We start from the raw sequence: 9,988 nt of genomic DNA on the forward strand, positions 1-9,988 counted from the left end.
TGGACGTCCAAGGAGACAGTGACAGAATATAGTATATGAGACAATCAGGGTTCCGATATCCCAAAAAGACAATAGAAAGGTTGAAGCTCCCCTAAAAAGAGTCAGACCAGTTGACTACATACAACAGTACATATCTTTGTAAGAAAAATTTATTGTGTTTAAGCATGACACAGAATCAAGACAGGTGACATGGTGAGTTGTAGTTGAGCTAATTTTCATACATATTTCTTTTGGAAGTTCCCCCTATCTTTTTGTTTGAGCAGTCTGTTTTTTTGATAGGCTTCCAGACACTATTATATTACAATGGCATCTAGTGGCCCCAGACAAGATCAAGACCACGACCACATTGTGTTGAGTACTTTATGAACGGTGAGAAATTCTCTGCTCTCAAGACCTTACAATGTAAATAGAGGGATGGGGAAACTGAGGCACAGAGCTGACTTGCATTATCCTAAGTACAGCTATTTAGTAACAGAATCTGGAATGGAACCCAAGCATCTTGGCTCTTATTTGGTTCTCTAACCACACTACTGTGGTGCCTTGCTAAGGTTTGAGTGTGCTAGCACTGAGGAAATTACAGTGCATTTAAAATAAAATTTGTGAACAATTAATCATATCCATGTCTGTAATTGTCTGGAGCAAAGTGATGACAATATGGGTCTTCTTTCTTTATTGGAAAATAACAGCAGGATGAGATGCAATGTCTGATTTGCCATGAGTTGCTTGGAGGGTCTAATGATTTTGTTAATTGCAGCTGTTTAATCTAAAGTCCTCTGAGTGCAATTAGTATTTCATTTGTTGTCATTTCAAGTAATTACTTTATTTAACTTGTTTATGCCATTATGCTTCAGAAACTCCAAAATAACAAAATACTTCCTGACTCAAAATTATAATCTGTTGTGTTCATTCAATTTGAAATTGCAAAGCAAGAGGAAAATTTAACTTCCTAGAGAGGGGAATGAGAAGGTAAGAGATTGTGCAACTGTCCTCTGAAACTAGACAGAAAGCATGATACTAGCTGTGAGCCAGCTACAGCTGGATAGACTCAGGTTGATGCCAGAGTAAATAAGACTATTAATCTAGATGCCAAGCTCCTTGAGGCAAGGAACTGTGTGCCAGGTGCATTGCAGACAAGAGACAATGTTGGAACTGTATCAGTCGCTGAGAAGGGAGGCAAAGGAGCACGTCCAGGCTTGTTCAGCACCTCCAAGACACACCAGCAAGGCTTAAAAGGGAAAACCTACCCTGGGAAGGAATGGTGAATAGGGGGATGGTTGCTCTAGCTCAGACAGTAGAGATAGGCCTGCTGAGGCAGAGGCAGTAGCAGGCCCCACTGTTCCCAAAGTGACATGACCCAGGAGGAAGGGCAGCAGGTAGGCCCCATTTTAGGCTAAACCCAAAGGGCTAGCTCAGGAAAACTGCCCCCTTTCCTTCTCTTTGTTTTCCAAGGAACCCTTCTCTCTCAGAAGGGAAGGAAGAGCAGGAAAGACTTCCATTTGTTTGTTTAGTTGCTCTTTCATCTCCGTTCAGGGGTACCATTAGAAGACAACATAAACAAGCAGAAGTGGGTTTCAGAGGAGACTTAAGGGAGCCTATGCTGCACAGGTGCTGGAACACTTTGCATAGTGGGCGTGCCGAGAGCCATTAAGCCAAAATATAAACCAGAGTGGAGAACCTTGGCCCACAGTTCAGATCTGGACTGTGGCTTGCTTGGATCCAGCCCCCAATGCTCAGGACTCCCCTCCCCAGCACCCAGCCTGTGGCAAGGTGGCAAGTGTGGAGTCCTTAGTCTTGTGGTCCAGAGCCAAGCAAGCCGGGGCTGGATCAAGCCCACAGGCTCTGACAGGATGCAGTGAAAGGGCAGGGAGCAGCTCTGTGCAGTGCCACTGCTGAAGGAGGGGGAGGAGGGGAGCAACAACAGGAGTGCTGTCTAGAGGCTTTATCTCAGTGCTCTCATTGGTCAGAATTCTGGCCAATCAGACCACCAGAGGACAGTGTCTGGGAGCTGGGGGAAGGGAGTGTAGAGCCATGTACATTGCAGAGGTACCTCCTGGGTAGGCTGCACCCCCATTGCCTAGACCACACACCCCTTGACCACTCCCCTGTGCCCACCCGCCCAGACTCTTCAACCCCATCCTGACCCCTTCCTTCCAGAACCCACACCCCAAAATCTTCCTCTCACACAGACCCCTATCCCCAGCCTGCTTCTGCACCTCCCTCCCGCCCAGACTGCCCACCCACAGCCCCTTAGTCCAGTAAAGGATTACTAGACTATTTGATTTAAGATCCAGTTGTAATGAAGGAGTTTCACATTAGGAACAATTACTGAGATTTCAACTCTTCAAGCTTTTTAGTGACATAGAATTGATTCCTTCCCGCCCCCCGCCCCCGCCCCCACCCCTGCTCCAATTACTGTACAAAGGCCAGGTAAGGCAGCAGTACCACTTCTGAGTTACAATAGCTAGACAAATTGTCGTATCATTTTTTTTCACTCAGCTCATGATTTAGGACATCTTTTCTCAAGTATTAAATTAATCTGACCCAGGTGTGACATTTCATTAATAGTACAGTTGATTATAGAATTTTGCATCAGGTGTGCCTGGATATGTTTATGCCGCAGCTGGGAGTGAGCTTCCCACACTGGGTAGACAGACTTCTGTGAGCTTGGCTTGAGCTAGTGCATAAGAAGAGCAGTGTGGATATTGCAGTGCTAGCACACACTCAGGCTTACCACTTGAACTCAGACCGAAGAGAGCAGGCTGTCTAGAAAGCCACAGTTGTTGCCCTAGCTGCAATGTCCACACTGCTATTTTTAGAGTAACCCTTCTGCTGGAAGGAGTCGGCAGCAACTGGGGCCAGGTTCAACATCTAGGGTTTCCTTTTCATCCATCTCACTTAGAACTGGCTTGAGCCTCCACCCAGTATCCTGGGAAATTCACACACCCCTGGGCGCATTGGAGAGGCAATGCTTCCTCACTTGCAAGTACACAGTCTGAGTGTAGAAAAGAAACTTTTAATGAAAGAGGCAGAAAAGTCGTAAGGCATAAGCTTGGGAAAACACCACACCCAGAGTTCATAACCAACCCTCAAGTAACTGTCCCAGCTCAAATGGATTGAGCAGTGTCCTTTGCCTCTCAGGCTCACCAGTCCAGTACTGTAAACAGCCAATCCACACACCCAAACTTTCTCCGTACTCCCTTTCAAATGCCCCACTTACAACTCTGTCCAGTACGTGCAGGCCCTGACACATCACACTGATGCATTTCCTCACTGAGCCTGAGGCAATGCCATCCAAGGTGCTGGTCTGGTGTTCTACTTGCCCTTGCCAGCTGCTCCAGCGGCCACCCATCTGAGCCAGGACAGTTAATTGAGGGTTGGTTATGAACTCTGGGGCTATATCTACACTAGAGCACTACTTCGAAGTAGCATACTTCAAAATAGAGACATCGAAATAAGCTACTTCACTGCGCAGTGTCTACACACCTGTCAGGGCTGGAGCCATCGATGTGCAACATTGAAATAGAGATGTCACATGTCGAAAGGACATCAGATGAGAGCCTCCACACACACAAGCAGCCCCTTTCGAATAAGGGGCCATTAAAGCCTGTGGACAGGGATCACAGAGTGGAGAAGCCCTTCCGGGGCAACAGCAAGCCACTCCCTTAAAGGCTGCTCCCAAACACACTCAGCCTGCACAGCACGAGGCCTGTGGAGCTGCCACAAGCCCTGCAGACACAGTACCCGCACAGCAGCGGCAGCACCAGCACCAGCAGCAGCATCTTGACATCCTGCAGGCTGCCACCCATGGAACAGGCGCCCTCCTAGGTGCTGCATGGGTTGCTGCCCAGCAGCTCCTGGCAGGGGAGCCCTTCCCAGAGGCAGAAGGGGATGCCCCATACCATCGGGCCTTCCTGGCCCCACTCCCCCTGGCCAGGTGCTCCACCGGCTCTGGAGCCACCCCCACCAGCTCTGAGTGGTGGGAACACCTAGTCATGGGGCAGTGGGACGATAATGTGCTGCTCTGGAATTTCAGGATGTGCTGGCAGACATTCCTGGAGCTGTGCCAGTGGCTGACCTCCGCACTGAGACACCAGGACACCCAGATGTGGCATACCTTCACCGTGGAGAGGAGAGTCATGATAGCTGTCTGGAAGCTGCCCACTCCAGGCAGCTACTGCTCCATGGGATACCAATTTGGTGTAGGCAAGGCCACAGCTGGGGCTGTCATCATGAAGGTAGAGACCCGGGCACGCACCCACCAGAGGTGGGGGGGCTGAGGAGGGGTTCTGAGGAGGGTGACAGGGTGTGGAGGGACTGAGGATGGTGGCTGGGGGGGCGGACACACCCTGCACATCTTCAAGGGTGCCTATGTCCCCTCCCCACAGGTGGTCCACACGCTGAACACCATGCTGCTCCAGAGGGTTATCCTCAGCGGGGACATGGACGCGGCCATCATGGGCTTTGCCACACTGGGATTCCCAAATTGCTTCAGGGCCCTCGACGGGACCCACATACTTATCTGTGCCCCGGAGCACAGAGGTGGACAATTTATAAACAAGAAGGGCTACCATTGGTGGTTCTGCAGGCCTTGATGACCAGCCGGGGCTGGTTCCAGGACACCAATGTGGGCTGACCCAGCTGTACGCATGATGTGTGGATCCTCCACAACTCAGGATTGTGCTGCTGGCTAGAGGCAGGGACCTACCTCCCCCAGAGGACAATCCCACTGGGGGACACAACTGTGCCCCTTTGCCTGGTGGCAGACGCGGCATAGCTGCTCCAGCACTGACTCATGTGCTCCTATATGGGTCATCTCACCACCAGCCAGGAGTGCTTCAATGCCCAGCTGAACCACACCCACCAGGTGGTTGAGTGGACCTTTGGGTGTCTCAAGGGCTGGTGGTGCTGCCTCCAGGCCTGCCTGGATGTAGGTCTTCTCATTGTCCCCCAGGTTGTGGGCACCTGCTGCACACTCCAGAACATCGTGGAGAGTAAGGGAGAGGCCTTCATGCAGGGGTGGGTGACTGAGGCCAGCATGGGCTACCCTCAGCCAGCCACCCACCACCCCTAGCTACCAGGCACACCAGGAGGAGGTCCAGGAGGCCCTGTGGCAATATTTCAACTGGGAACCCAGTGAGCGCCACCCCGGTGCTCCTGTACACTGCCCCTGCACACTGCCCCTACCCCCATGCACACTGCCACCCCAACGAGCACACTGTACACAGATATTTGGGAAAAATAAAAGTTTAAATATATTCTTAACTGTTAGAACTGTGTATCAAACATATTTTGGGAAAACAACAATGAATAGAATTATTTACACCATGGTGGCATAACTATGTAAGGTGGGGGGTTAACTATTTATGGGTGAGGCGGGGGAAGGTCAACTATGTACAGCGATCGGGGGGACTAGGGGCCCAGCTGTTGGCCCATCACTCTGGGGCGGAAGTGGAAGGGCATGACCGCCACCAAGTCCAGGTCACAGCCCCCCCACACCTTCTTGTGCGGGGTCCTCAGAGAGTCTGGGTTGGGGCAGAGAGCACCAGGAAGTATGGCCTTGACTGCTACTCAGCCTGGCGTTCAGCCTTTGCTACCTCTTCTCCCGGAGGGATGGCAGGTGGGGCAGCTGGGGGGGGGAGCAGGGAGAACACTGGGGGAACAGCAGGGGACAGGGGGCAGCGAGATGTGGCAGCCAGGTCACTAGCTCCTGGTAGGAGGTGGTGATGTCATTGAAGGTGCCCATATAGGCCGCCCAGGCCTCCCGGCGCCCGGTGGCCTCCCACTGCTCATACTGCAGCCACCACTCTGTGATTTCCACCTGGCGCCAGAGGGTGGCAGCCACGTGGCAGTCCATGCCCATTGACACCTGGCTCCAGTGAGGGTGGGCCTGTCCTGGCACTGCTGGTGCCCCCGGGCAGTTGCGGTCCATCATCTCAGGAAGGCTGTCAGGGACCACCGACAATATGAGACTGTCCTTGCCCTCAGATGATGTGGCTGTGGGAAAAGGAAGGAAGACAGAGGAAGGGCATGAGTAGTGATCCCTGCCCCATGGCCCATGCCCCCCTGCCCCCCATGGGTACCTGTTCCCCATCCCCTGTCCCCCATCCATGGGTGCGGTGACTCTGTGGGCAGCCCCTTTGTGTGGTCCATCCCCCATCCTTCCTCCATGGTCTGCTTGGGCCCTGGTGAGCTGGGGTCTGCTGTGAGTGTCGGGGGCCCCAGTCATGTATGATGCCCCACCCCATGCGCCGGGGGGTGTGCCCTGTGGGGTACATACCTGAGGGACCACTACCACCACTGGGGAAGCCCATCAGGCAGATGCCCAGCTGGAGCTGTGGGTGGGGAGGTCCAGCACTAGCTCCCCTTCCTCACTTGACCGCTCTGCCTTGGGGGCTGGCTCCAGCTGCAGCCCTGGTGGTGCAGGGGTGGCCTCTGGTCCCAGCTCTGGCTCTGGCTCCGGCTCTGCAACCTGCTGGGGCTCCTCAGTCATAGTGTCGAGGATGGCCAGAGAGGTGGTGTTCCAGGGGCACAGGATGGCCCTGAGCTCCCAGTTATTGGGGCAAGAGGCAGTGTGGTCCCCAGCCAGCTGGCTGAGCCCTGTGCCCAGGTGTAATTCTGCCACAGCTCCTTCACCTGACTGCTGACACGGTCAGGAGTGCAAGCAAGATGACCCTGGGTGGTCAGGCCCTTGGCCAGCCAGGTGAACACATCCACATTCCGGTGCTTGCTCCCCATTACATGGAGCACCTCCTCACTCCAGAGCTCCAGCAGGTCATGGAGCTCACCCTCAGACCAAGAAGGGCCCCGCTTCCTGCCCTGCTGGCTGGGGCCTTTGGAACCATGGGGTCCCTTCGGGGGCAGCCCTGGGGGCACTTGGGTGACTGGCTGCCTGCCGTCTCTGGCATGGGTCTTACTGGGCTGTGTCTGAGCTGTGCAAGGGCATTGTGTGTCGCAGCTGCCTGCATGCTCTCAGCTTACTGCTATGAGTTTTCCGGGTCTATGGAGCTTTAAGAGCCACTGCATGCAGAGATCATACAAACCTGCAGGAGCTGAACAGCTTGTCTCTGCGTCCCAGCTGATTGCTGCCATGGCAGACCCTGCTATTTTGAAGGAGCAGGACATGGATTGTCTACACACATCCTACTTCAAAGTTAGACATCGGAGTAGGGCACTATTCCCATCTTCTCATTGGAACAGCAGTTTCGACATCTCCATGCCTAATGTTGATTTCAAATTTGAAATAGCATATGGTGTGAATAGACATGATCTGCTCTATTTCAAAGTTGTGTCTGCTACTTCGAAGTAGCGCTCTAGAGTAGACGAGGCTTGCGTGTGGTATTTTCCAAAGCTTATGCCATATGACTTTTCTACCTCTTTCATTGAAAGTTTTTTTCTACACTTAGACTCTGTGCTTGTGAGTGGGGAATCATTGCCCCTGGAGGTGCCCAGTGGTGTGTGAATTTCCCAGGCTACCGGGTGGCGGCTCGAGCTGGTTCTGTTGGAGCTGGATGAAAAGGAATCCCTAGATGTTGAAACCGGCCCTGGTTGCTGCCATCCCCTTCCAGCAGAAGGGTTACATTTTGGGGGCTCCTCCAGGATCCTAGCTCAGTACCCCTTGCAAGCACATGTTGGCCGTGTCTACACTAGCCCCAAACTTTGAAATGGCCATGCAAATGAATGAGATGCACATTCAGCGCTTCATTAGCATGCGGGGGTCCGCGACACTTCGAAATTGACTCGCCTCGCCGCTGCGCGGCTCGTCCTGACGGAGCTCCTTTTTGAAAGGACCCCGCCTACTTTGAAGTCCCCTGATTCCCCTTATTCCTTATTCAGCTGATGGGAATAAGGGGACTTCGAAGTAGGCGGGGTCCTTTCGAAAAGGAGCCCTGTTGGGACGAGCCGCGCGGTGGCGAGGCTCGTCAATTTCGAAGTGCCGCGGACCCCCGCATGCTAATGAAGCGCTGAATGTGCATTTCAGCGCTTCATTAGTAAACTTCAAAATGGCCATTTGCATGGCCATTTTGAAGTTTGGGGCTAGTGTAGAAGTAGCCGTTGAGTGATTTGCTAAGTGGGAAATAATTGTGTTGTGTATTTGAGGAAGTTACTGTTTGTATCATGGCTAATCTGACAGGTTTGTTGGGCCCTGGCTCAGAAGCCTCTAGCTCAGGTGTGGCAGCCTCAGCTGATGCCTGGGCAAAAGCCCTGGGACAGACACTGGAAAAGTGTGTGCTACCCCATGCTAGGGCAAGCTTCTGTTGTAAGCTAAGATTATTTTCTGAGGAAGAGGAGTTTGAACCCTGGCTGGAACACACCACTGAAATGCTAGAGCAGTGGGGTGTACCAGACAGAGAAAAGGGAAGATGTTTAATAGAGAGTCTCAGGGTCCCAGCATTAGATGTGATTCACACCCTGAAGCTCACTAAGACTGAGGTCAGCATAAAGGATTGTCTAGAAGCCCTCACTCACACCTTTGGGAGCACAGGCTGGAGAGGCTGCTACAGAGGGCTGTCATTGGGGGAGCAGTGACTGAGGAGCAGATGGACCGGGCCAGACTGGCTCAAATTGTAAGAGGAACTCAGTATTACAGCCCGATTCTACTTCATCTCCGGTTAAGAGAGCGATAGGAACACCCCCCCAAATTACTCCCAGCTGATTGAAGAGGTCAGAGAGGAAGAAATGAGGAAGGCTGCCAATGAGTTTTGGGAAGCCCAGATGCCTGAGCCAGCCAGCACAGCACCCTGACAAAAAGCCAGTGTACTGATGAGGAACACCAGAGAAGACCTTGCTCAACAAAATCAGGTCCTGACAGGACAGATGGCTGAGTGGCAAAGCGTCATTGACCAAGCTAGGATTTTCAGAGTTGAGAAGCCTCAGGCTGTAGTGATGGAGAAGTCAGCATCTGGAGCCACCACCCCACCCAGGCGAAGGAGGAGAGGACAGTTCTTCTGCTACCAGTGTGCTCAAGATGGGCACAGTGCTGCTAATTGCCAAAATGAGGAAAATCCCAGCTTAGTTTATGGAAAGCTGAGGATTAGTTGGGAAAAAGTTAGGAAATAGCCACAGAGTTTGGGAAAGGAACTGCCTAAGCCCTTAGAAACTGAAGGCTCACCTAGAAAAGACAGACCCACCACAATCCCACAAGGACTGATAGAGCCACAAGCAGAGGTCACTGTGAAGAAAGAAGGGAATGGAATGTAGAACCATGCTTGATACAGGATCTCAGGTGACTTATATTTCAGTCATTCTAGCAACAAATGCTTAGGCACCTTCCTATTCAACCACTGACTGGCCTTCGTCTCTGTGGACTCAGCATGAATGAATATCCGTATATGGGATATATCACAGTGCACCTAGAGTTCCCAGCAGAGGTGGCAGGAGTAAGAGAGGAAGTAGACACAGCTGCCTTAATATGCCCTGACCCTAAGGGGATCTCTGATGTATCTGTACAAATAGGGATCAACTCCAGCCTCTTCAAGGTACTGGCAGACTACTGCAGACAACAGGCTGGGGACCAATACCTGAGTACCCTGATGATTTGTACACTTTGTGCCAAAGCCTATAAGAAAATTGAGGTTGCTAAACAGGAGTCACCTGAACTACCAATGGGTGCTCTGAGCTATGCAGGCACAACTCCCTTAGTAGTGCCTGCAAGGACAGAACAAGAAGTGCTTGCCAGGAGTACCGGGCTAAAAAGCAGTAGAGGAGCTTTAGCCATGGTAGAGCAGCCAGTTGAAGGAGGACTCCCTGAAGGAATGCTGGTCCCCAGTGGAGTCATATTCTGACCTGCTGAAGCCCAGGAAAAGGTGACTATATTGATTGCTAATGAAACAAATCATGATGTTGTTGTGAAGGAAGGACAAAAGACAGCGGACCTCTTTGAGCCCAAATCAGTGGTAAAGCCTCAGTGTGACCCTTAGGCCCCAACAATAGATCTGGCAAGATTTGACTTTGTAGACTTACCATTGTCTGAGGAGTGGAAAAATCACTT

The sequence above is a fragment of the Carettochelys insculpta genome, chromosome 14 (assembly GCF_033958435.1).
Source record: "Carettochelys insculpta isolate YL-2023 chromosome 14, ASM3395843v1, whole genome shotgun sequence".
NCBI lineage: Eukaryota > Metazoa > Chordata > Testudines > Carettochelyidae > Carettochelys > Carettochelys insculpta.